The 27,707-nt window shown below is 47.0% G+C and overlaps 1 long non-coding RNA gene across 1 annotated transcript in view; it reads left to right on the top strand.

The window, feature by feature from the left end:
- Window positions 1-27,707, top strand: part of LOC138520967 (uncharacterized) — a 158,466-nt gene that overhangs the window by 25,023 nt on the left and 105,736 nt on the right. The window contains exon 2 of the long non-coding RNA XR_011282897.1: window positions 4,385-4,485. This is a non-coding gene — a long non-coding RNA (uncharacterized lncRNA). The remainder of the gene's footprint in view (window positions 1-4,384; window positions 4,486-27,707) is intronic.

Below are 27,707 nucleotides of genomic sequence, written 5' to 3'. Positions count from 1 at the left end.
ATCGAATTATTCACCAGAAGTGTCCAAAACGATATCAATCCCGTAAAACATGTCCAGTGATCCTAACTGAGACATGACAGCAACCTGCAGTTGGGCAAAAACAATTTGTTACTACCTGTGTTATTACAAGTCCCCCTCTGCACACTTAGCCACTGGTGATGCCCCACTGATAAGGAGCAAAATCTATTGGTCTTATAATATCTAGCAATCCCCGTTTATGGGTGTTTATGCTGAAGATTGCCCTGGTACATTGGCCCAACCCTCTTGGCAGTTTGCCAAGCCACTCTGGCCCCTCTATGTAAGTCAATTGCAGTGCAAATTGTCACCATGAGCCACCTTGCCGATGAATCTGCTCTCTTCACTGTACCTTGCTCCTTTCAACAAGTACTCTTTCCAGGTGGCCTAAAACCTGTTTATGGTAAAAAAATAACAAATGCTCACTTCAACATTTATCCAAACCACTTTTTTAAGTGTTTCTTTCCTCTAAAGCCCACTGCCCTCAACTCGCTCTGAGATGTGTGTGTATGCAGCGCGATGGAAATATCCCACGCGGCCCTCATTATATAATTGAAAGCCATATACCAAGAGTCCCAGGGCGCATGCAGTTTATAGTTGGCCATATACAACGAAGAACAAGCCCACGCAGCGCTGTGCACCACCCCAGGGTGCATGCATTTCATAGGTGCCATTTAATCGTTTTCCGGAAAAAACTCAGAACAAGGCCCGCGGTACGGCGACCGTCACTGGGCACATTACTCCCCAACTTTCTAATCTCGCGGGTAAAGAAGGCCACGCGGTGGGCGACCATCCCAGGGTGCACACATTTTCTAAAATGATACCGTGCCCGGTTAAAAATAAAATGCCCCTGAAGGCCAACCCACTGCTCATGTAACAAACCGGCCCCCGAACGCTTTACGACATCCAAATACCCTTTGATGTCCACCTCGCCATCGGCACTTCCCAGCTGTGTACCTGCTAAACATATTATTATTGCCCCCAACTTCACCTGGTATATATCCAGCTGCACGCTCCCACGCAGCTGGATATACCCGTTGATGGCCGTATTACGAAGCAAGCCACCACGTGGCATAGGTCCAACCAGGAAACAAACCCCTGACCCCGTTCAACAATCCTCACCATGCTCCCTTTTAACCCATTGCAGTGGTAAAAAAACAGCTTATTCCCATGCGGCAAGGCGGCAGAATAAATTGCCGTAATAACAGATAGCAGACATAGCGCCTTTACACATTTCCTACCGGCGCAATCAACAACACGTTATCTCTCGACCCCGCCGCTGTGTAAAACATGAAAACATCTTGTGGCACAGAAATCCACCATGGCCCTCCGGACCCCAGCACACCCATCCCTATCCTCGCCGTCGGCCTGACCGCCGAAACAGAAAAACCAGCATGCATCCCTCTTTGAAAGCCAGCGAGACGCAGCACAGCGCCTTCCCCACTTACCGAGCAACTTAGCAAAGACACCACTCAGCATCGGCTGGGCCACAAAGGCCTTCTGGGGCCTGGGACCTCAATACCTCCAACTCACTCTTCCTAAATATCTTCCCCTTTGAGCTCTTTGCTCATCCAACTCTCTCGGGGTCAGTCGCTTCTCCAAGCAGCAAGTTGGTGGTAGATCTCTTTCTTCTGCTGGTGCCTCCCTCTGGAACAGCCTCACGGCCCCCCTGAAACTTGTGGAGAACCACCTCCGGTTCCGGAAGCACCTCAAGACCTTCCTCTTCGCTTCTGCTTTCTCTCTTCCTCTCCCCTGCTGATCTCCTGACCGGTTACCTGGCTACCCTCTGATCTCGGGCCAGGGTCTCTCCCCGTCAGTTGCTTACCTGCACTGCCCCCTGGCAACCCTTGCACTCGGGGACTGTTCTGTATCCCTACAGCCCCACCTAGCACTTGACACCTGAGTGGCTGCACTTACCCTTGCACTTGCCACCTGCTGGCCGCACTATTTATTTATATATCTTACTATTTATTTATCTTACAGTTCTCCTATGCACTCCACTATCCCCTCCCCTTTCCCTCTGCACTTTTCACCTCCCCCCCCCGCCCCTGCACTTGCGAGATCTCAATGTCACCTGGCCTAGTAGGATCACTGTCTTTGTCTCCCTCTGTTTCCCCTCCCATGCCTCGTTGCACCTTGAAACACTTGTGTATAGGTGCATTATAAATGCCATATCATATCATAATCAAGGGAGTGTTCAGGTGGGGGGGGACTGGAAAGAGACTGGGCTCCAGTCCCTCCCCGTCTTATATGCGGTCCCCAGAGCGTGCCGGAAGCTCCTGCCCTGGGGACGCCCCTCCTCCTGGAGGAGGGGTCAGGAGACCCTGTCGAGGGGAGGGGCAGCCAGAGGGGCGTCCCGCTATGTGAACATCCCCTGACTGTTAGCAATGCTGGATTCGGGAGCAAAATGTTTTTCCTCCATTCTGCTGGAAATGCTAACAGCCTGTTTGAACGCGAACAACCTATTAAGGTACCAGCAAACTGGGTTTCGAAAGGGCTGTATTATACCTCACACCATCTGGGCTCTGCAATCATTGATCTCGGACACTTACCAGAATCCTGAGACTACTCTGTACTTATCTTCAAGGCATGCCTCTTAAGGTATAGATCAAGAGGTACATCTAAAAGTGAGGGGTTTCATTAAATTTCACTGGTTTCTACGAATTAAGAATTCCAGTTTTGCTTCGATTAGAGGACCCCGCGAACATACATTTAATTGTGATCCGGTTCACGATAAGCGATTAGTATAGGGAGGCCGCCACAATCGTGTCAACGAGGCTGTGACCAGTTGCTCTCTTTCCTCTTGTCTAGATCATCGAGGCAAGTAATTGGCTTACTCGATTGTACGCCGGGGAAGAATTGTACCTGGTGTGAGACGTTACCTGAAGTAGACACGTCGTTGTGAAAGTCCCGAATAGGAGACATCTATGATATCAGAAAGTGTGCTGATAGGTTGACACAGTAAAACTTTGATTGTGTACCATAGTACGGTCAGACTGATCAGGGGAATATACATACTCTATTATTAGTAACATCGGCTATTTGTCTGATTCACCTGTAGGTGGCTTGGCCATAGTAAGTGGTGTTCCACCCCTTCCACCTGATCGGGATTCCGGACGCGTGGCTTATTCAGGATGCGGTTTTCCCCAACTACTTTAGGGTACCGATGCACTGTGAAAAGTAAGTTGCTTGATGCCTCACATGCATTTAGATCATATGTGACTGTAGAGCAGGATGTTGACCCTGTGCCCACATGTTGTTCACAGGCAGTGCGAATACTTCATCTAGTAATCTCAACATTGGGAGATTCGATTTAGTGCCTCAGTAGAAGAAGGTGTGCTTCATCTTTGCTGTGATGCAGATATATGCCTAGAAGTAAGTTGTTTTACCCATTTTGATTTATTAAGACCATTTGTGATCAGACAACAGCAGATTCACTCTGTGCCTATGTCGCTTTCAGGCTGCGTGTTATTTTTCACCTGGAGCACTGTGGATTTGGTCCCTAGTTTGCACCAGTGCCATCAATAAAGACTGGAGGTTAGTGCAAACATATGTAACTGCGGAAGAGTTAACAGCATAAATTAAATATGCTGTGTTGTGATGAAAAGAGGTTGGACCGTAATGTAAATTGTAATCTGAGTTTGTATTTTTCCGTTTTATGCAAAAGTGAATATTGGAAGATATCTTCCACCGTAGTGTGTTATGTGTGTGAGGAAAGATTTATACCTCACCCCTGTCCTCAAGAAGGTCGAAACGATTCTAGGCTATTATTAAAATAACTATCTGTTGACCGAAACTTATGTAGACGTGTTCAATAAGCTTTTGTTGCTGTTGTACAGATATACATAGCACTATGAGATATGGGTGTGAATAACTAAATACTGTGCAGATATACACGATGAAGGTTTTTTGCAAAGATTGACCTTTAGCGGTGTTGAAAGGTGAGATTGTGTACCTGAGTGTAAGAATGAGTATGATAGGTGAAATTAATTAGATGTCAAAACTGTGTTATTTCTTACAAATGTTATGGTTTTAATATTGTGATATATTTTGTAATAAATTCATTTTTTGTACTAAAATAATGTGTCATTTGTATCTATCCATCCTCACTACCGATTATGGCTGGGTCAACCCCGAGCTATACCAGTCGAAGTAATATGATTCGAACTGATGTTACAATCCCTCGTGTCGCTCTGGATAGCAAAGTGCAAGTTCTTGTTAATAGTCAACTCAGAAGATGTGGGTAAAGGTTTGTTACTGGGTTTGACAGTGGCCCATGCTAACTTGAAATTGACAAACCTAACGTTTAAGGAATTGATGGCTACTGTAACAGCTCATTTAGATCTGATTAATCTATCCTTTCTTGCAGTTCATGGCCAGGTCCTGTTCCCGCAACAACTAAGAAAGTAACCTAAATCCAGAAAGTCAATCGCAGCGCGGCTGGCACTACATGGTGCGTCTCTTCAACAGGTACATGATTATTATTATCTGGGTGTCAGACTTAATGATACTGGTGATTGAATCCATCAGCTCCTAAAATCCAGTTTGACCCTGGGAAAATATGGGAGAAGTATCATAAGGTTCTTCTATTCGCATGACAGGGTGCTACCTCCCCAGCAATTAAGATGTTCTCAGCCCAGGCAAAACCAGTAGACACTTACAGGGCACAATTATGGGGCTATTCAAAATGTAACAATTTGACCCTGGCAGAGAGAGAGTGTTTAAAGAAGCTATTGGGCCTCCCCAAAAGTTGCCCCCAGCTCCCTTTTACCTTGAGTTGGGATTAAGTCCAATTCAACAAAAGGTCCTTTTTATTAGCCAGCGTTCTTCTGGCTTAAATTGTGGTTGTCTCCTGAATTGCAGACTTTCCGGGAAGGGGTGTCCCAAATCCTGGAATCGGATGTTGTGAAGTCCCTACTCTGGTTTCAGCATGTAAAAAAACTTCTGGCCCGCATGGGCATGGCTCAGCTATGGCTCTGCCCTCAGAGAATAACCCAGAGTGACGTATGCCAATTAACACCTTGGTTCAAAGATTACCTCCGCTGGTACGTAATCTTTATTTAAGGTTCAGATAGTCACATCTGAACTTGGCCTACCGTACATCAAAATGGTACCATAGTGAGAATGATCTTTGCCCGGTCTGTAGTTTGCTCAGGGAGACGGTTCCCCACTTTTTGTTCATTTGCTGAGGTTACAGGGTTGGTCGAGGCAAATACCTGTAAATAATATGCAGCAACTATGGTATTCGCAGTACAGGCCTGCCGCTGCAACTATTCAGGAATAGTGAAGACATGAGTGTGGTCTACTGTGTGGCAAACTACTTAGCCCTGGCTTGGAGACTAAGGGGCAAAACTATAAAGGAAGGAAGACTAATGTGAACGCCACCATGGAGCCTGGATGTAACTTGGGTATTGAATGAATGAATGCGCTTTTCTAAAGAAAATGGGGAGAAAAGGAGAATTGGAAAAATAATGGCCAAGCGTGTATGTTTTTTATGATGAACTATGAATTTTATGGAATTGTATTTTATGCTCGCCATGATCCATAAATCATGTACCGTGTGAAATTGGGAATAGCTGGAGGGATATCCTGCCAAACGAAATACCAAGTCAATCATTTTAACGTCTCTTGTTCTTTGTTGATTTGATGTATCATATGAAATTATATTTCTGCCTCCTTGTATGTTTTTTTACCAACTTTATTTAAGTTTTTAGAGCATCATAAACATGTGTACATCAATAAACAGTTAATGACAAATATGCGTTGTTTTATACATGCCAATTCTTCCTTGCCCCATCTTGGGGTTTCAATGCAGTTCAATTCCATTGCTCATATATGGTAACCATACAAAGTAACTGTCAAACTTCCTCCCCCTCTCCGACCAAACATTTCCCTAACTTATGGGTGAAGAAGTGTTTTGTTCCTGTATTAAAAAATTCAGCCGGTTGGATCATTTTTCAGTTTAGTGTTGGAGTTTATCAAATGATAGGTATTGCACGGAGCAATCTGTGTTTAAAGTACATCTCTTCTTTATCGTCTGTGAATTTGTGTAGTGGTAGGCAAATGTTCAGGTATTTTTGAGTAAGAGCCGTGGGCTATTGCTGTCACCTTTTCCATGGCCATCACTCCCCACAGCCTCACCCACCACATAGCTGTTATTGGTCCATCTTTAGTCTTCCATGCTTGTGCAATCGTGATTCTGGCCACGCTCAACATGTGTGTGATGAGCGTGGCTGTGGGCCCTGAGCTTGCATAGCATCCCTCTACCGCTTCCCCCAGGAGCACCACTAGTGGATCGAAGGGAAGCCCCACGCCAGTTATTTCTTTAATGTGACTTAAAATCTCTTTCCAATAGGTCTCTGCTAGTGGGCGGGACCACCACATGTGGACAAGATCCCCGGACTGTCTGCAATTCCTCCAGCGGGCAGCCGGGTACTCTGGGTTGATGGCATGCATACGTGCGGGCGTCATGTACCAATGGAGTCAGAGTTTGTATGCTGCGTCTTTAATCAAGGTGCATTTAGAGCTCTTGGTGGCTCTATGCCAGATGCGGCCCCATGTGTCCCCAGAGATTGGTCTCCCTAGATCAGTGTCCCATTTTTGCATATAGGTGAGGTTCTCTTCAGGGTCCAACTCCCCCACTAGACGGTATAACCTAGTTATTCCCTTGTCTGGTTGGCCTTCTTGTATTGTTAGCTCTACTCCTGTAGGGTTTCTAGTTGCCCCCTCTTTCACCTTCGCGTTTGAGACCCAATGCCTGAGCTGAACATAGTGATATCGTTCCCGCTCCGGTATGTTAAACCAGGCCTTGTATTCTTCAAACGACAAGGGTGACCCATCTGTGTAGAGATCTTTTAGGACTATGTTATTTTCCCTGCCCCCCCAGTTTGTCCAGAAATTAGCATGCATTCCTGGGGTAAAATCCAGGTTATAAGCAATCGGTGTGAGTGGTCCCCTCCCCCTTTAATCTTCTTGTTTCTCAAAACCCTATCCCAATACCACAGAGTAGTTCTAGTTGATTCTAGTAGTTGGCCTCCTTTTTCCCTGTGTCGTGTGGCGAGAAAGCCAAGGTTCCCCAGGGCTGTCTTAGTCGCTGCTTTTTCAAGTATGACCCACTGATTCCGAGCTTCTCCAGCTGTACATTGTAGCATCGGGGCTACCTGTGCAGCCCATAGGTATCTATGGAATTCTGGAACCCCCAATGCCCCCAGGGCTTGTGGTCTGAATAATACTTTTTTGGGGATTCTCGGTTCCTCCCTGCCCCCCAGATAAAGTTCATCACTTTCTTCTGTGGTGTTTGAATGGCTGGACCCGGGATTCTTTTTGGGAGGGACGTATAGGAATTTAGGAAGAAGGGTCATTTTAACCGCTGCAATGCGTGCCAGCCAGGATAATTCCTGCAGTTGCCATCGTTTTAGATCCCTTGCTAGCGCTTTCAGGAGGTCCGGGAAATTGGCTCCATATAGCCTATCATATCTTGGGGTCAATTGTACCCCGAGATATTTTACTGCCTTGTGTTCCCACTTCAGAGGCTGTTGATTCTCCCATACCGGGATTTGTTCCGGCTTTTCGGTAATGTTAAGAGCTTTGGATTTGGGATAGTTAACGTGGAATCTTGAGACCCCAGCGAATTCCCCCAGTAATTGAATGGCTGCTGGTAAAGAGTTTGCGGTGTCCCTTAGGAACAGGAGAATGTCATCCGCGTAGAGTGCTACTTTTTGAGGTCCTGCAGTGCCCACTTCAACTCCTTGGATTCCCGGGTGTTTACGAACCCTATGTGCAAATGGCTCCATAGCCATGGCAAAGATCAGGGGTGACAGTGGACACCCCTGTCTTGTGCCTTTCTGAATGGGGATTCTCCCTGTAAGCTTTTCATTGACCATTAGTCTAGTGGATGGGTTTGTGAAATTGGCCATTACCATGCGAATAAAGATTGGTCCACACCCGAATCTTTCAAGGGTTAGGCGTAAGAAACCCCAGTGTAGGCTATCAAAGTCTCTAGAGGCGTCCAGGGCTGCCACTGAAAATCTCTGACTCGTTCTCTGTCCCCAGTCTATTGTATCTATGGCTCTGCAAATGTTATCTTATGTGTGCCGCCCCTTCACGAAGCCTCCTTGATCTGAGTGGGTTATTTCGGGAAGTACCATTGCTAGTCTCCGGGCTAGTACCATGGAGTAGATCTTTGCATCCCCGTTTAATAAAGAGATCTGGTGATAGCTTGCACAATCCAATGGATCCCTGTCTGGCTTCAACAATAATATTGTAGTTGCTGGACCCATGTCCCCGGATGTACGTCCCTTGTCTCTAATGAGGTCAAATAGGCGTGTTAGGGGGTCTGTTAGGATGGTTCTGAATGTTTTATAGTATGCATTGCTTAGCCCATCGGGGCCCAGGTTTTTGTGTCCTTTTAGTGCTCCTATAGCCTCCCCCACTTCCGCCTCTGTTATGGGGCCTTCCAGCTGTTGCCTGTCTGCCTCACTAATTTGTGGTAAGTCTATCTGATATAAGAACGTGACCTGTGCCTCCCCATCTAGGTTTTCCCCTTTTTAGGTTGTTGGTGTAATATGAGATCAACACCTCTTCTATCTCTTTCTCCCCCCTCACTACCTCCCCGTTTCCATTATGAAGTTGGGTTATGCGGTTCCGAAGTTTCTGGTGCCTCAGTTTAGCAGCAAGGAGTCGGTTAGCTTTACCCCCATGTATGTAATAAAATGGTTTTGTTTGTACCAGAAGGCATGCTGCATCATCTGCTAGGTGGGTTTCTAAGATCGCTCTGGCCTTTTTTAATTCCTGCCAAGCCTTCTGTGAGCCTCTGTCTTTGTATACTACCTCTGCCTTGTGTATGTTGGCTTCCATATTGCGTCTCACCCTCTCCCGACTTTTAATATAATTTGATGTTTGCGTGATAAATTCCCCCCGTACTACCGCTTTGCTGGCATCCCAGATAGTCGACCAATCCACCCCCCGGTGTCATATTTACCCGGAAATAGTTCTGTAAGGTTTGTTCTATGCTTATCCGGACCGTTAGATCCTTCAATATTACCTCATTTAATCGCCAGGGTTTGTGGGGTTCTTGTTGTGGGCAGTTTGGTTCTATTTTTAGGAGTACCGGAGCATGGTCTGATAGGCATCGCACTCCAATTTCTAAGCCTGTGACTTGTGGGCCAACTGTTTCTGAGATGAGTATCATATCAATACGGGAGTAACCCCTGTGTACTGCTGAGTAGTGGGTATATGTTCTTTCTTGTGGGTTAAAGAATCGCCAAGACTCTAATAGATGTAATTCCCTTAAAAATTTGGCCAGGGCTTGTCTGAATGTGTGGTCATTGGAGGTGGCTGGGAGAGTTTTATCCATTGTTGCATCCATCACCCCGTTAAAATCACCTCCAATTAGGATTTTCCCTATTCCCCATTGCGTGATTTTGGTTAACAGGTTCAGTAAGAAGTGGTCTTGTTTCGCATTAGGGGCATAAATTGAAATCAAGGTCACCAGTTGGCCCATCAGTTTCCCCCCCAGCATCAAGTAACGGCCATCCGGGTCTTTTTTAACAAATCGTTTCTCAAAACTAATATTTTTTGCTAATAGGATGCCCACTCCCCGCTTTATAGTCCCACTGGAGGCCAGATATTGTGTAGGGAAGGCTCTATGTCTCAACCTCTGTTCATCCACCACGAGTAAGTGTGTCTCTTGCAGCCATACCACTGAGGCGTGCATATCATTCAACCTAGTCAACATAGATTTCCGCTTGATTGGGGAGTTGAGCCCCTGGACATTCAGCGAGACAAATGTTAACTCAGACACTATTGTACTTTAGCCATTGGTCCCTTTCATTGTGATCCAGCTTAAGAATTTTGTAGATGTTGCATGTGTGTTTCGTACTTCTTCACCAAAAAACGAAAAACTGAAATTCCCAACTTTTAAACGAAAATTTCCCAATAACTTTCTCAACATATTGTATTCACAATAGATCACTGGGTTTTACTAACCCGGGAAGTTTGGGTTCCAGACATCTTCTTCTCCCCCCTGACCCCCCTTTCATGCCTCTTGATGTGTGGTATGCTTGCTTCTCGTGCACTCAACTTAGCATATGATTACGTTCCAGATGTGAGATCCATTCTTTTCTTTATTGTCATCCCCATTTTCAATTTTATGGGGACATTCCTTGTTCTCCAGATGTTTGGCGGTTCTTCAGGTGGGATCTGAGGATTTAGGTTCCTTTTTACGCCCCCGCGGTCGAGAACGTCCTAGTTTCCCTTGGCCTCCTCCAGATCCGCCTTCCATCTCCCCGATGCGGGACGGAGATCCTTCGTTGTCGGTGAGGTTGCCCCCTTCATCCTCTTGCATGAGGTCCGCCATAACTTCCTCCTTGGAGACAGAGAACCTCTGGCCTTTCCATTCAAAGCGGAGGCATGTTGGATGTCCCCACCGGTATCGCACGTCCGTGGTCCTCAACCAGTCTGTGACTACCCTCCATCTTTTCCTCCTGGCGAGTGTAGCTTGGGCTAGGTCTTGGAACAATTGAATTGGAGTGGAGCGGGACCTAATGGGTTCCTTCTTACGAGCAGCTCGCATGATGTCCACTTTCAGTTGATACAGGTGTATCCGGGTTAGTACATCGGGAGCCAGATTCTTGTTGAGTTGATATGTTGAATAGATCCTGTGCGTCCGATCGAGCACAATTTCTTTGTTGTCATCCGTGTTCCGGATGTGACGGAACAAGTCAGTCACATATTGCTGTAGGTCACAGTCCAATACCGATTTCGTGATTCCGTGAATTCGTATGTTGTTTCGTCTGGACCTGTTTTCAGCATCTTCCTGTTTATTCTGCACTCGTTCCATTTGTTGTTCCAGCTCCAGGACTCTGTTTGCAAAGATGTCATGTTCATGGCTCTGCTCTGTTACCACCGTTTCGACTTCGTCGATTCTTTTTTCTACCGCCAAAACTCCTTTATTAAGGTCAGTGATGGACTTAGCTAGATTAGTTGCACTTTCTTTAATGTCTTTTTTGAGCTCTAGCAGCATTTCTAGCAGGTCCGACTTTCGAATAGTTGGGTCTTCGGAGATCTCCTCCCCCTCTAGAGGGGGGTTATGTACCTGGGCCATTGCCTGCACCTGATTGCATTTCTGAGTATCTGCTGTCTGCAGCATAGCTTTGATATCACCAGAGCCTTGACCTTTAGCTTTCGTTGATTGTTTGGACATCTTGGGCGATATATGATGTTTTGTTTGTCGCTCTAGATTAGGTCTGAAGAGTTAGAATAGCTGTTGCTCGTCACCGTTGCCCCTCAGGTAGGTTTTCGGCATCCCGCCCCTTTGGGAGTTTTTTGTAGAACCAGATATAGTTCTATATCTGTGTTATGTTTATGCTATGGGCTGAGGTTTATCCGGTTTCTTTCGGGTTCAGGCATTTGTTGTTCTCTCTCCTTTTCTGTTAAGCACCTGTTTTAGGTGACATGCTTCAAGATATATCACCCCCTCTGTCTTCTGATTATTAACGGTTTTGGGTCATGGGGGAGGCTGCGGGAGTCTCTGGTATCCTTCATTTGTGGGCCTCTGCTGTATTCCAGAGTCCACTCGACCCAAGAGTCTGTTTTGCTGCCTGACATCCTTTCCTGCTTCTGTGCAGGTTACAACCCACTCTTTTGATGAGGTCCGGCAGTGTGTATTCAAAATGGCATCTGCGCAGGCCGTTTCATGTGTGTTCCTTTACTTTGTTGGGGGTGCTTGGGGTGCACAGTTTACAGTAAGCCGCTGTTCACGTTAGGGATCCGCTAGCGTGTTGCTGATGTTTGCCTTCTGCCATGACATTTTGTAGGCGTCACCGCTGCGTTTGTGTATGCAGTTTCAAAGGCACCGGGCACCACACCCCTGTGCGGCCAGCTCTTAGCGCGGGTGTTTCTTGTTGTTACCCCTGCTTCCCCCCAAGCCGGTCTGCTGATCTCCGCTCACTGCCGGTCTCGCCGATGGGCCGCCCGCGCGTGGGATCAGCAATGTGTAGTCAAAGTAGCACTTGCCTGGGCCGCTCCATATGCATTCCTGCACTTTTGCAAAGTGCCATTATTCATCTTAGGAATCGGCCACTATATTACTGATGCTTTGTGACACCCCTACAGGAATCACCGCCACAGCTGTATGTGTGGCTCCAGGGATCCTGGGCACCCTATGATCCACACTGCCGCTCCCCAGAGCGTGCTTCGCCTTCTGCAGCCCTTGCCTCCCCCCTCAGTTGGCCTGCTCCCCTTCACTCCCGCCGAGCCCGACGTCGGGCTGCCAGCACGCGGGATCGGCAATGTAAAGTCAAAGTGGCGACCGCATGGGCCGCTCCATGTGCATTCCTCCTATTTATTAGGGCTGGTTGAGGTATGTATTTTTGTAAAGTACCATTGTTTGTATCCGGGGTCAGCCCGAGTGTTATTACAGTTGCTTCGTCTCTTGCAGTGACCCCCTGCGGGAGTCACTGCCACGGCTGTATGTGCTGACCCAGGGGTCCTGGGCACCCGGGGACCCGCAGCCGCTCCACAAAGCGGGTTTCCCCCGCCGCAACTTTGCCCCCCCCCAGCTGGCCCGCTCACCTCCGCTCACCGTCGAGCTTGCCGCCGGGCCGCCAGAATGTAGAGTCCTCCTCACTGCGGTTGGGCACCGCGTGTTCCTTTCTTCTGGGGTCTTCTATGGCCCACGATTGCTCTGGGAGAACCGCGCCTCAGGCACCATGGTGCACTGCTTCCATCTGCCGGAGCCCGGGCTTGCAGCTCATGATACGCGCCTGGGGGGGAATCATCGATCTTCTCCCCTCGCATTCGCGCCAGTCAGCAGCGTCGTCGGGATATGCAGGGGGACCCCGAATACTTAGTATGTTTCTCGGCTTCGCTCACACGCTCTGAGAGTTCTGCGGCTTCTTCCCTCACATGAAGTCTGCGGTAGCCGCCATCTTGGCAGAGCTTTGATACTGGGTCCCTCTGAGATTTTGCCCGCTACTTCATTTGCATTGCTTGGTGCCGTCCGGTTTTCAGCTCTTCAGGTGCCCACGGGATTCATCGCTAGATCCGGGGCTGTTGAAGTCACAGAGCTCGCCGAGGAGCCATCTGTTCGGGTCCTCGGCTGGCCACACCCCCCCCACCCCCCCGCCTCCTTGTATTTTAACACAACTTGATATTGGTACTTTTCTATTATGTTTTTGTGCTTTTATGGCATTCTTGCTAAAATAAAGCTGATTGAAAAAAGAAAACAATTTAATAGGTCTGAGCACTTTTAATGTTGCTACTGGCAAAAAAGAGACAGTACAGGTAATATATCCACCAGGGCATTTTCTTTGAAATTCCGCAAACCTACTTGACTAAATTGCACAGCCCGGCTTTAATTCAATTCATATTGTATTTATGCACGGATATCCTCCCAGTTCTAGAATATGTGGGAGCCTGGAAGGGTATTCCATTAGAAGCCCATACATGCATGCTTAATACATTAAACATCGAAACTACAAGGTACATACTGATGGCCTACCCATCACTAACTGGGGAATACGGGAAAGGCTATGCCAATTTCCCCAATTACTGGTATGGTCAGTTTTAGGCCTCCATCTTTGGGGCTGAATCGCTAGTAATTACTGCAGCGGGCCACCAAATTTGGATCCGGGCAAAGAAAAATCATGATTTGCTACCTACCTGACCCGGATTTCTCTTTTAAATTACTTTGTCTTTCAATTATAATGTGATCAATCTCTTATTATTTTAGATCAAATCATTGTCATTAATTACCTCTTTTAACCATGATGAAATAGATGAATTCTTCTATATTGTGTTTTCCCTTTTAACTTTGAAAAAAGTGATCCTTTGTCGCAGTTTATTATGCGGTCACTCTCAACTCTGGGAGTTCCTTTCCCCCCGAAGCAAGGTGGCACACAATAAAGCACTTTTATTTTAGGTTCAATTTGGTGAGGCCTCCAACCCCAACAAAAACCCTGTGTCACCAATGGACTAGGAACCAGGCCGGTGTGAAGTAAGTATATATATTTATTAATTTAATCAAGATTTGACCAACAGACTTAACATCAGCCACCAATTCTGTGGTAACAGCCACAATCACAACTATGGGCCTCATTACGACCCTGGCGGATGGACCATGGTGCTAGTAGCACCCTGGTCCATGCCGGTAACTTTCCGACTCCACCATGGCGGAATGAGGAATTACCACCCCATTCCGAGGTTGGTGGAGTGGTAATTCCCCATGCCGCCATGGCCCTTCCCCATTCCCATTTTTGCCCCATAGGACATAATGGGAATGGGGAAGGCGCTAAGTACGGTGCCGCAAATTGCGGCACCGTACTTAGCACCAAGGTCCCTTTGTGGCATGGTTTTTAATGCCTGCAAAAAGCAGGCGTTAAAATCACAATCCCGCAAAGGGACCTTGTAATCAGGCGTTAAGGGTCGGCGCCGTTTACTGCGCCGTAAAACCCTTAACGCCTGACTCGTAATGAGGCCCTATGACTTGGTTCTATAAAACAACAAAGGTGAAATTTTGAAACATGCAATAATAGCTTACACGGATTTAATTTCCATGTAACCAATAGAAAACATCCCCAGTACCAAACAAGATCCACAGAAATAGCTTAATTTGAAACAATACTTTTCTCCCAGCAACCCCCATCCTCCAGGCCACAATGAAATCTGACCCCTTTGATTTAAAGGTAAGGTGCAAGGAATTGAGCACAATGGGAAAAAATCGTTTTGCTGCTGATTTAAAAGGCAATGTTGGGAAAAAAGGAACTCAAATGAAAATAGTTTTTCAACACACATGAAAGTAAAAGGCAGTTTGATAGTTTGAGGTCAGAAAAATATGTAAACGAAAGAAAAATGTGTTTTTGCAACACACATGCCGATGAGCTACAACACTTCGTAATTCTGGTTTAAAATTAATGGGGAATTTTGTTTTACCCCCTCCGCACTGACTTGAAAGGTGGTGTTTTATGGATTACTTCTTTTTGCGATTATGGACCCCCAAATCTCCCCCCCCCCCCACGCCTCCCTTTTGGGATAGAAGTGAAAGATTTCCGAAACAGTCAGGCAAGTCTTTATGGACTATACCAGCTATAACACACTAGGTATGAATTTCGTTAGTTTCAAATTCCAACAACACTCAACCCGTGATTTTCTATAAGGAAATTAATTGATTTACTTTAATCCAATGTGCTAAGGATCAATACAGCTTCCCCCCTCCCCACACTTTTATGGAAAGGTTTGAGGATGGCTGCTCCCAACACAATGCACTTTCAACAGAGAGGGTGGTTTTCTATGGGGAATTTACTTCGAATGGATTTGCTAAAGGGTCTACCCAGTTTCCATTGGAGGGTTAAGGAGGGGGTGAAAGGGATAAAGGCAGGTGACTCCCTACACAATTGATGGCTTTGGGATATCTACTTACATGGGAGGCTATTGTCAGGGAAAACAGCAGGGCTCCTCTGAGGACAGCACAGGTCTGGTCAAGGGCTTTCAGTCTAGGATTTCCTCCTGCACCCGGACTCCTTCTGCTCCTCTGGTTTGGGTCCCAGCTAGCTTCTCTATGTCCCATCCACTGTCTCCAATTCAAAGATGGAGGCCTCTCTGCTAGCTGTTCCTCCCAAGGGTCCAGCAGCAGCCTTCTCCCAGAATAATTCAAAAGAAGCCCAGTCCTGATGCAAACCTGCCCTTTTCTATAGCTAGTGACACAGCAACCTTGTCATGATTCCCACAGCCAGGATTGGCTAGCAGGTTCCTTTCAGCTCCCACCAAAATGCCCACTGGCTGCTGATAGGATCAGAAGTTGGGAGATATGTATGATGTAGGCCGAGAGAGGGGAATAGATACATCACTTCAAATTGACATTGATTTGTGGATCTTTTGTTCTGAAAAATGTCATACTGCAATAACTCCTATGGTCTTTCAAATAACCCCATAATAATGTACATATATATGGGTTCAAAATTTTCGGCGAATCCGGCCATACTAATTTTACTTTGGCGCACCCTTCCTAAGCGGGGTTACCATTTTGCGTGGTTTTCTGCTACACCAAAATATCTAAAAATGGGACCATTTCCCATTTAGGCCGTATTTTCACGATCTGTCCCCGTGCCAACTCTCCCATTGCTCAGGTGTATGTAAATGGCAAAAATCATACTTTTACACATAACGTAAACTATGTACATAACACCAATTTCGTATATACAGGGTCACAGCAGGCTTTTTCTGTTTAATTTGAACCCGCGATGGGCTCTATCGGACACATGCTGCTCCTCTTATTAAGGAAAAACTGTATTCAATGTTTAATCAATGGCAACGCATCACATGGCCTCAGTAGGTAGTTTCCCTGAAAACATGTGACCAGCCATCTGGGTTATCTGTGTTTATCTTCACATGTCCTTTTTGGCTTCAAAGGCCTTGCTCATTTCTTAAACTACAGTTTTATGGAAAGCTTGACCTCAAGGTTACTTCTGCAGGACCTGTTATCAGCAACAAATTGATAACCAGACATCTTTCTCCTAGAGAGCCCAAACCAACAGGTCATGGGTCACAGTTTAGTTTCAGTGGAAATGCCCCTCTGCATCCATGCTTCTCAAAGTACAGCTTTAAATCAACCAACGTTTCTTACATTTCGCACGGCATTGTTTTTACACAGTTGCATAGTAAATTACATTTAAACCTGTTGTTTTTAACATATAGGGCCTCATTACACGGATGGCGGTAAGGATTTACCGGTACCGGTAAAATACTGGTACCGGTAAATCCTTACCACCTTACTACGAGGTCCCTTTGCGGTCCCTTTGCGGGTTGGGGGATTTAACGCCTGCTTTTTGCAGGCGTTAAAAACCAACCCGCAAAGGGACCCAGGGAGCTAATTACGGTACCGCAATTTGCGGTACCGTAATTAGCGCCTTCCCCATTCCCATTGAGCCCTATGGGCCAAAAATGGGAATGGGGAAGGGCAATGGTGGAAGGGGGAATTACCGCCCCGCCAACCTTGAAATGGGGCGGTAATTCCCCTTTCCACCAAGGCTTTGCCGGTATTTTACCAGCATGAACCATGGCGCTAATAGAGCCATGGTTCTCCGCCATCTGTGTAATGAGGCCCATAGTTTTTGCTTCCACAATATTAACCCCAAGGTACATTCAGAATGTCACCAAACAGGCCAGTTAACAGAGAGCACCAGTGTTCAATTATGTAACATGAAATACGCCTTTCCATTAAATGTAATTTTGGCAGTTGAAAATAAACGCTCTTATCCCTCGTGTGAAATGTCATAGACTCAGTTTCACCTGGATTCCTGAATCACAGTCTCATGTTGCATAAAGATATTTTACACGCTGCTATCTGTCTCTTTAAGTAGAAAGTTCGGCGTTTTGCCATGCTTTGGGCACATCTAGCGATTTAAAATTTTCAGGCACATTTTCCTTCACTGGAGCGCCTGTTCATTTTGGTAAAGTTGAAAGAGGCCCATTTCTGTTCCTGTCCTAGGCCTTTTGTCAGAAAAATAAGTGTTTTGGGACTGGCCTGCTTTTTCCAATGGGTAGCACCAGTCAGCTTCACTCTTAAATACTGGCCTGGCCTGGTCTTTTTATTTCCGACATTCAGGGGCTATAATATACCCCACAATTTGTGCCTTTGCTCTTTTCAGTATTGATGTATCATGAATTAAGATGCTCTAGAAGGTTATGTTTATTGCTTATTGTATACAGTGTAAAAGGCTTGTTTCACTGGCCATAATACAATTTTTAAAAAAGTACACTTCATGGTCCTTCTGGCAGGGCGGTTTCTCTGCAACAGGCCTGCTGGCCCCTCTGTCTCACGTATTGTTTTAAGGACAACAACATAAACAATGTAATGCTCCCCTTAAGTACGCCACCTCGGAACATGACAATTTGGCATCCTTGTATGCCCCCCTTCTAGTAACAACCATATCTGCATGGCACTTGGAAGGATTCTTTCAAGTAAAACATGTTTTTTGTCGAAGTTTAAAGCAACGCTTTTATTAGAGTGCTTAGGGAATACAGCGATGGCGTGAGGTTCAGATATCATTCTTCACAGGTGCTTCATGCAGACTGTAAACAGCCAGTTCGCCCCGTTATCGCCTGCTTAGATGTTTGTTCTACTCAATTGAGTGCCCACTGCTCACCAGAGGAGTTAGGCAGCTGAAGGGAATTCGGAAAAAAACAGTGAAGTGGTAAGATCTTCAACTGTCTGCGTGTGCAGCCCTGTTGAGATCTGCGTTGCTGTCTTTTTTGCAGTCTCTCATGTGCTCTCACTTACCAGACAAGGCAACTGAGGAAGATTCTCCAACCCATGGCGTGATGTAAAGGTACTGTGCAGTGCACTTACTGTTAAAAACAAAACGGTGTGCTTAGCTGCTGAAGCAAACACGATAAACCGGTATGGATATGGTCAGGGTTATTATGATTACGCGCTGAGGCTCACAGTAATTAGACTGGTATACCGTTACACCTCTACTCAAGACTGCTCCAAAATTGTTTTTGGTCCACTGATTGCTCTTATTCAAGGGCAGCTTGTCCTGCATCTAGATGATAGTGCTAATTGTGTTGTTCAAAGTATAGCTGGAGGAGTATGTGCAGGACATTGCAGTATTGTGGGTTTCTTTTGAATTGGTAGAAATCTTGCACGTTTCCTTCACACAATCTTAAATTCATTGAGGGTTTTTTTCTGGGGGGCTAGGGTCTGATTATACTTTCAGAAGATGCAGCACATGCGACTACAGTCCCTGTTGAGTTCTTTCCCAGCGAATGACAGATCACTCTTCAGAAGGGCTTTAGGTTCTGGGGCACATGGTGGGTATCTATTCTTGTAGTGCCCTGCGTGAGACTTCACATGTTTCCTTTGCTTGTCCATCTGCACAGGTGTTTGAAGCTCTGGTCCCAGTCATGTAGATGCTGAGGGTCCAGTTATTCTGGTGGTCACAGCATGGCAACCTACTGAGCGGTTTCCTTTGCTATAGTGATTAGATAGGTAGTGACGCTGGAAGGTTGTCTGCTCCATGAGAAATGAAAGAGTAGGAGTCCTGCCGGTTGTTCAGTGGGAGGGAGCTGGTGGCCATTTCCATGCCACTTATGTCCCGTTGTCCACAATTCAAGGGAGGGCTGTGTAATAGAATGGTAAACATGATTGCAATGGCATGTGTGAACCGACGGGGATGCTCTGTCCAGAGGTCTGGTTATATTGGCTTGCGGGTTAAGCTCTCTCGCAGCAATCCATATCACAAGGTTCATCCAATTCAAGGATTGAACATCTGAATAGGATTTTTCCTTCTTCCCCATGGGAGCTTTGCTGAAATGTATTCATACTGATATGCTCAAGATTTAGGACTCCATCCTTGGACTTTGTGTGTCCATATAATGTCCAACTAACAACATTGTGCTACAAAGTCCAGTCCTGGGGCATGGAGGTGGATGTGATGGTGGTGCAGTGGACTGGGAGATCTGGGGCTTTTGTGTGCCTTCTCTTGCAAGACGTTAGTAAAGTTTTTCTTTTTTGCAACTTTGCTTCTTTGACTTTAATGGAGTTCCCTAGCATATCTGATGTGTCTGGACCCTAGATGATTTTGAGGCTGAGTTCCTTTTGCCTTACTCACCTGCTTCTCATTTCACCTGGGGTACACTGATCTGTCCCTAGTGCAGGGAATGTTTCATGTTGTTTTTTTCCCTTTGTTTCATCATCTTCAGTGGGCTGCTGCAGTGACATGATGCCCCCGCCTTTTTTCCCTTCTTTATTTTCACTGGCAATCTCGCAGTTTTTCCCTGCTGCAGAGCCATGCACTGTTTTCTTTCACAGAGATAATGCCCTTTGAAGATTCCAATACATGCCCCTCCACAAACTCGCATCCCTGATAAACCCTAAACCCAACCCAACCCTACCCAGAGGAGGCCTTCCACCACCCCAGCCTCCTTCACACACACACATCAACAATGCATAAAACCACATCCGCCCCTCCCTCCATCAGCAACCCTTGGCCTTCCCCCGATAACACCTCTCCTTCAAACACATCTCAGACCTGCAACCAATTCCTGCGCTCTGATTCTTCTACAACAAGTCATCCACCTGACCTCCCCTAACAGCCCCCCTTCACTACTGCTTTAACTGATTCAACTTTCCCCCTCCCTCACAATTACATCCTCGCATCCCACCTCCCAGAACATCCCACCCAAGCCCTTTCTCAGAATGTACATCTCGCTAACTCAAACAATCAATCAATTGGCAGCCTGAAATGCATTCTGACCAATGTCAGATCCGTTGCTAAGCACCGCCACAACATTTATGACCTTATCCTCATGGAGGACCCAGATATCCTCTTCATCACTGAAACTTGATTCTCACAAGACTTCCGCCCCATTGCACATGAAGCCTTACCTCCAGGCTATAATCTCATTGTACAAAACAGGACAAGCAGGTCAGGTGACATTGCCATCCTTCACAAACCCCTCCTCTCCAACACAGACTGCAAATTACTTCTGGTTAAATTTCAGGTCACCCCCTTGCACACCCACAGCTTCATGCTCATACATAGAGCCCCGGGATACAGTAGACGCTTTGCAGTGACACTGTAGCAGCTATAATGGTCTGCCACCCACTCCTCACAATATTAGCGGACTACCAATATCTGGTTTGAAAATCCCACACAACCCTATGACACGATCCCTACTGGACAATCTGGAAAACATATATCCAGTACAACTTGTGTCAGGCCCTACACACTCTGCAGGTCACATCCTTGACACAATCTTTAGCTCACCAGACCTCATCAGCGCACGGCCACCTGACCACACAGCCATCCTCTTCAATGTTTCCATGGTCAACCCTCCACTGCTTCCAGCAGCACTGGTGACACTTCCCCACTCTTACATGTGGTATAAAGTCAAACTAATTCCTGGTCTGGCAGAATGCCTTCTGGCCTCCCTGACAACCTCACCTTCTCTCCACTCTGATCAGATCTCCATCACCCACTTTGAATACTGACTCTCTGAAGCTCTCAGGCCCCTCAACCCCCTCAGATCCTTCTCTAATAGATACGGCCTCGCCCCCAAATGTTTCACCATTGCCTTTAAAACACGCAAATCGCAGAATCACACCCTAGAACGCAAATGGCGCGCAGACCCTCCACCCTCAAACAGACTCCCAATTTAGGGCTTACCGAGCAGAAAAAACACGCAAGGCCAAAATAAATATGATTGGGATTGAATCAACAATGCGCCATACCCCTCCAGGGAACTCCACAAGGTCGTCTCTGAATTCTATTCGCTGGCATGCTCCACCTCCATTCCGATCCACACACAAACCCTCTGCGACCACCTCAAACCACTTCTACAACATAGCCCTAGAAAGAACCAATATCATTGCCTCAGAAATAGATTTACTAATGCCTCCCCCACCCCCGGCCTCAATTGGGGCATCAGCACCGCCTTCTACCCCCAGTGCTCTTCTCATCCTTCCTTATTCTCTCCCACCCTGAATTTACCACACTACTAACAGCCGTGCTTCAGGATCCCCCGGAGACCCTAGCCCCCCTCTCTACTTAAAGAAATCCTGACATCCACCTGTGGCAGAGTCTTGGCAAGATCCATCGTCAACACATCTCTCACTGCCTGGATTTTCCCAGTAGAATTCAAAACCTCCTACATCAGCCTCTCCTCAAACAGCCCATACTCACTCCCCTCATCTTGACCAATTACAGACCCATCTCTAACAATCGATTCATAGCTAAACTAGCTGACCATGCGGCATATTCACAACTATGTCTGTTCACAGAATTGAACCAGCTCCTCAACCCCACCCAATCCAGCTGCAGACCCCAATGAGGAACTGAATTCAGCCTAGTTGCCATCTGGGATAATCTTAAAAGACACTCAACTCAGAAGGCTGCACAGCCCTAATCCTACTCGACCTCTCAGCAGCCTTCGTCACCATTGACCACCCAACCCTCACGTACAGACTTCACTTTTCTCCGCATCAGGGACTCAGCTCTGAAGTGGATATTCTCCTTCCTCTGCAACAGATCCCAATTAGTACACCTGCCTCTCTTCTCGTCTGCTCCCCACCCAGTTGCCCACAATGTGCTGCAGGGGGCCTCTCTCCCACTGCTCTTTAACTTCTACCTGAGCCCCCTACCCGTACTCATTCTGTCCCATATCCTTACCTGCTACAACTAAGTAGATGACACCCAAATCATGTTCAAAATCCCAGAGGACCCCACCGCCTCATCCCCTGTTCTCACAACATGCCTCGAAGAAATTGAGCACTGGATGACTATCCACCTCATGCTCAACCCAGGCAAAACTGAGATCATGTTCAGTGGGAAGACTGCCCTCTTTCCTCATACCACCCCATGGCCACTCTCTCTAGGCCTCCTGCCCACCTCCCCCAACACAATTAAAAACATTGGATGCACCCTGAACATGGATCGGAACCTCTCACATCACATCAACTCTGTGACAAAAAGCTGCTACTTGCACATTCACATTCTCTGCCACTTATTTCCCTACCTGTACTTCCCTCACAGAGCCTCTGCAACAATGACTATCATCCTTTCACGCTTAGTCTATGCCAACACCCTTTACCTGGGAGCCACTTTATCACAGCTAAGTAAACTCCAAAGGGTACAAAACACTGCTGCTAGGCTCCATCTAGCCATAGGCCCTAGAGAACATATCTCACTGGCCCTACGTGTCCTTCACTGGCTCCCAATTGTGCAACGATCCACCTTCAAGGCAATGTGCATCACTGACCGGGCACTCCACAGCTCAGGACTAGAATACCTGCAGAACAAACTCACAAAATACAGCCCCAACAGAAACCTCTGATAAGGTGTAGCACTACTCCTAGTCATACCTTTGACAAAATCAACAAGACTAGGGGGCTAATCTTTCTCGTCCAAGCACCTTCCCTCTGGAACTCGACCCCTTTAACCATACGTAGCATAGAAGTTCACCTAACCTTTAGGAAGTCTCTCAAAACATTCCTTTCAACATCCTGATAAACTCAGTCCAACACCTGGAAGAATCTTTCTCATGCTTGTGAGAAACCAAAGGGTGTCTCAATTGCTAATACCCAGGGATCTTCCTCTCAGGTTGCCAGGGCACTGTCATCGACTTTTGATCCAGACCCTGGGGGTGGACAAATGCGGGAGGATCACCTGGGTGGGAGATCTTCGGGGTGTGTGGGTGAGGCAACTAATGGTGAGACGCGGTATCCCCCCCTTTCCCATGCCCATACCGAATCCTATTTAAAAGGATTCTCCAACGTCCCAACTTCCCCACCCCCTTTCTATACAAACACTGGGCCGAGTGAGATGGCGACTTCGAGTAAAGAGGCTAACACTTACATATCTCATTGGACAAGTCCAGTTAATCAGGTCAGGTAAAGTCAGGCACTTGACCTTAATCACATACACCTGATACCCACTAGCTCACCCCACATGGATAAAATGCGGAGCATAGAGACACACTCTGGGCAAACTGAGACACGAGAAGGAGCATATCTTCCGGGACGAAGGCAAACCCACTGGAGCAGAACGAATGATGGAAGGACCAGAGCGAAGGGTAGGGAAACCCTGAAGTTCCCTGCAGGAGGTTGTTGCCTCAGGGAAACCGTGAAAGATGGGGGTAGATCTCTGTCTTCGGCTGGGGCCTCCCTCTGAACAGCCTCCCTGCCACTCTAAAACCTGAAGAGAACAATCTCCGGTTCCGGAAGCACCTCAAGACCTTCCTCTTTTCTTCTGCCTTCACTCCCCTCACCCCTGCTGATCTGTTCTCTCTTGGCACCGTGCACCTGGCCACCCTCTGTCCTTCGGGCCCAGGTACCTGCTCATCCTGCCACCGTCCTGCACTGCCTCCGGGCCACCCCTTGCACTGGGGTCTGTATCTGTACCCATACAGCCCACCACTTTTTCTTCCTGCACTTATCAGACCTACCCTGTCTGCTGCCTTAAACCTAGCACTTGCAAATTGCTGGCTGCATTACCACTGTTTGTTGCCTTTATTATTTATTTATTGTTATTTATCTGTTTCTCCTCTGCATCGCACTTTCCACTTCTCCCCCCTTCCTTGCAATTTTCCCCTCCCCACTCTCCCATGCACTTGCATGTTCTCAATGTCACTGGGCCTAGTAAGATCGCTGTTTTGTTCTCCCCTGATCCCCTCCCTTGCCTTGTCGCGCTCTGAAACACTTGTGTACGAGCGTGATAGAAATAAAATATCAATCAATCAATCAAGAAGATAGAGAAAGCCAAGTCCCAGACAAGAAGAAGTCTGCATTGTGTTTCAAGGCTGCTGGCAACCTCCTGGGTGAATAACAGAGTTGGAGAGGCGAGGCCAAGCCTGTGGTATCAACCTTAACTCGTGAATCAATGCTGCAGAGACAAGAAGGGTATCTACACAACCGTTAAGTTAGCGAAAGTCATGAAAGGCTGATTTGTGTCAAGGAAAGATTGAAGCCGCCACACTGTTTCTCACAATTGATGGTTGTGCGCATACTGATGAGACGCGAAAGAAAGCAAACCAGTAATGAACTTTTAAGTTACCCATAACTGTGAAACCAGTGATACAGAGTAGCGGAGTGGTCTGGCGAAAGGAAATAGCCCACTCGAAAGTCTCTGCGAAATGTTTGATGTCTTGTTATAAAGCGGTGAAGTGAATTAACTTTGAAATGCGCAATGGTCAAGATTAACCATGGCGAAAGGGGAAGCTAAAAGCTGATTGCTTTAAGAGCAAGATTTCTTTGACCTTTTCTTATTGTGGTATGGAACTACCAATACCAAGAGACATTGGGGCAAATAGCATAAAGGGAGAGCGGGAGTGAAAGTCGAAGTGGTCATGTTAGGTCTATGGTAAAAGCCTCGCACATTCGAAAGTCTTCAACATCAGTGAAAGGTCCGAGCCTGACAGAGGGAGACTGGAAACATGAAATATGTTAGGGGAAGGGAACACCTAAAGAAGGTGAATGAAACTTGTGGAAGGGAACACCAGCAAGTGCTGTGATTACAAGGTCCGAGCCCAGCTGAGGGAGATCTACGCTTAATCATGTACTTTTTGGTTGAAAGGTTTAAGCCCGACTGAGGGAGACCTACGTGAACAATTGATTTCTTGAGCGGTCCGAGCCCAACAGGGAGACCTACCTGAACATTTGTTGAACTGTGAAAGAACCTTTGGAAATGTGGAATAAGTGACTTTAATGTGGAAGGCCAAGCAGGCCTCGACCCACCTTTTGAACTGCCTTTTTTTTGGATAACCTGAGCCAGAGTGTGTCATCCTGTTTACGGGGGCTGCCTAACCCCGTGCTGTCCAACGTGGGGAAGAGAGCTGACTTAGCCACATTGATCCATTATGTTATAATATTGACTTTCCTTTGCATACACATTCCCCTTTACACAGTTTTTGTATAAGAACTAGGGCAGGTATTAGATTTTGTTAGTATAGGCCATTTTGATTTGACACAGACTGACTAGGACTGTGTTTTTTTAATTATTTGATGGTAGAGACTGCTCCCTCCTAGCTATAGGGCAACGTAGGAGTTTTTCCAAACCCCAAGAATCTAATAAAGGTTTTGAAATGTGTAACTTTTGTGTCAGTGCCATACTTGTGATACCATGCCTCCCTTACATGCCTTAAAGGGAAGGCCAGTGCATCTGAGGACTGGACAAGGGGGACACATCACCCCCACAAAGAAACCCCAGTCAAGTCTTCACGACATGCTTGTAAGATCTTCTCCAAACAAGTGTCAGTCTCTCTTCTATGGAACGGCAAGCACGCATCCATAACAAATAAATCCACATCCGCCCAGGCTCAGCCCACTCACCCGCACATCTATCAATAAACTCGACTTGATTACAACCACCCATAACATGCATTACCTTATCCTCTAAAATACAGCAGAGACCCATGCAAACATTCGGCCCAGCCATTCACATAATCTGACCCCTCTGACTATCCCACTCCTCTGACAAATTGTCACTGCACCCATCCTCTCATATAACTATGGGTTGGCCAAGGGACCTAGCCACCCTGACCCACCTTAGTGCCAGTTAAAAATGCATACACACATTTTAGAAATCCGTCCTTCACACCTTACATCTCTGATCACACCTTACATCTTTGACTGTGGTCTTCCGAAGGGTGTTCAACCCCACAGCGCTTGAAGGCCATTCCAGGCCGAGGCAGTAGTCGCTGAGGCAGTAGGCACTATACAAGTGACATATAACATAACATGTTCTTTCTGTTGATGCAGGCATCAGGAGTTGACATTACATATACAAAACATTGAGGTAACATAACCTTACCTCTTTTGTATACAATTATTTCATATTTCTTTATTTTTCTTTAAAATGTATCACATGATTGTTGCCGGATTTTAGGTACTATTGCGTTTGTTGTAACGGTATTATAATTTATATTTTATATTACCATGTTACTGCATGATGTAATTGTGTTACATTTAATAGTGTTTTTTATGAAAAATATACATTTTTAGAGTATGAAACATTTGTATTTAATTTGTATGATACATGGAGGTGTGGCTTGGCAGCCATGGTGTAGGGCTGCTCTCTCTGTAGGCTCCCGTTCATCCGAACTCGATCCGGAAGCGCACAGTAGCAAGAAATGCAGACAAACCATATAAACCACTGTGTATACTTCGGAAAGTAGGGTGCCTGCCTGACCCTGCGGTGAGAAATGAAGGGCTAGATCTGGAGATATGCACCAAAACGAGGATACTTCGGGGCTCAAAAAAATGGCGGATGCCCCTGAACAAAAGAACAGTTTGGGACGCCGGCCTGGGCAGGACTGAGGAAGACAGCCAGTCTCAGGCAAGCCTGGTGCTGGAATGGTGTGGCCACGCATGGAACGGAGATACAATTGTAGCAAGCCCCACACGGAGCCCCGAGCAGATACATTGTATCACGCTTGGGAGACTCACAGCGCGATGAGGAGGCTGAGCTGGGCAGCCCGGGAGCAGTGCTGACACGGCGCATACAGATCAAAGGCATGAAAGCCTGCTGCCGCCTCACAGAAGCACAGGTTACACTGCACGGAGCGCAATAGAGGGCCCTACGACCCCATGTACAGCTGCACGCAGAGTGAGTGAAACTAAATGCATGGAGTAGCAGCACACGGGCCCCGATACAGCACCCCAGGCTCAGCTGTCAAACCTCACGGGGAGAGCACCCAGGAGGCAGGGCAAGAGGCGGCATGAAACTGGAGGACCTACAACCCCAGGTGTGCACAAAGGGAGCAAGCAGGCAGCTGTGGATGTCATGACTGGGGTAGAGGTGCATGCAGCACAAGGCGAACTGCCCAACATAATTGTGCACTAACAGTACATGAGAGAGGCTGGGCGCCCCGGGGAGGCAAGACACTGCCGAGGGCCAGCAGCCATGTGGAGGAGGGTACCACCAGCAGAGGACAGCAAGCTGCAGCAGTGGGCCCCCCCTTTTTCTTTTGTGGGACTGGAACTTTGGCCGACCCGGGCACCCAGAACAGGGAAGCCCCACTACAGAGGCTAGGCCAAGAAAGCCACAGAGGAAGGTCCAATCGTACTTGGGTGGCCTAACTGGAAGCCAGGTGGGGTCCGGGTGAACCGGAAGGAGAGACAGCAGGCGAAAGGCCATAAACAGCAGAGCCCCGAAGACCCCACGGGGGCAGGGACCCTGGAGTAATTAGACTGAGGC

This window comes from Ambystoma mexicanum, chromosome 1q (genome assembly GCF_040938575.1).
Source record: "Ambystoma mexicanum isolate Mex_15411 chromosome 1q, UKY_AmexF1_1, whole genome shotgun sequence".
Lineage (NCBI taxonomy): Eukaryota > Metazoa > Chordata > Amphibia > Caudata > Ambystomatidae > Ambystoma > Ambystoma mexicanum.
The sequence above is the reverse complement of the archived record's forward strand: the minus strand, read 5'-3'. Positions and strand labels throughout refer to the sequence as shown.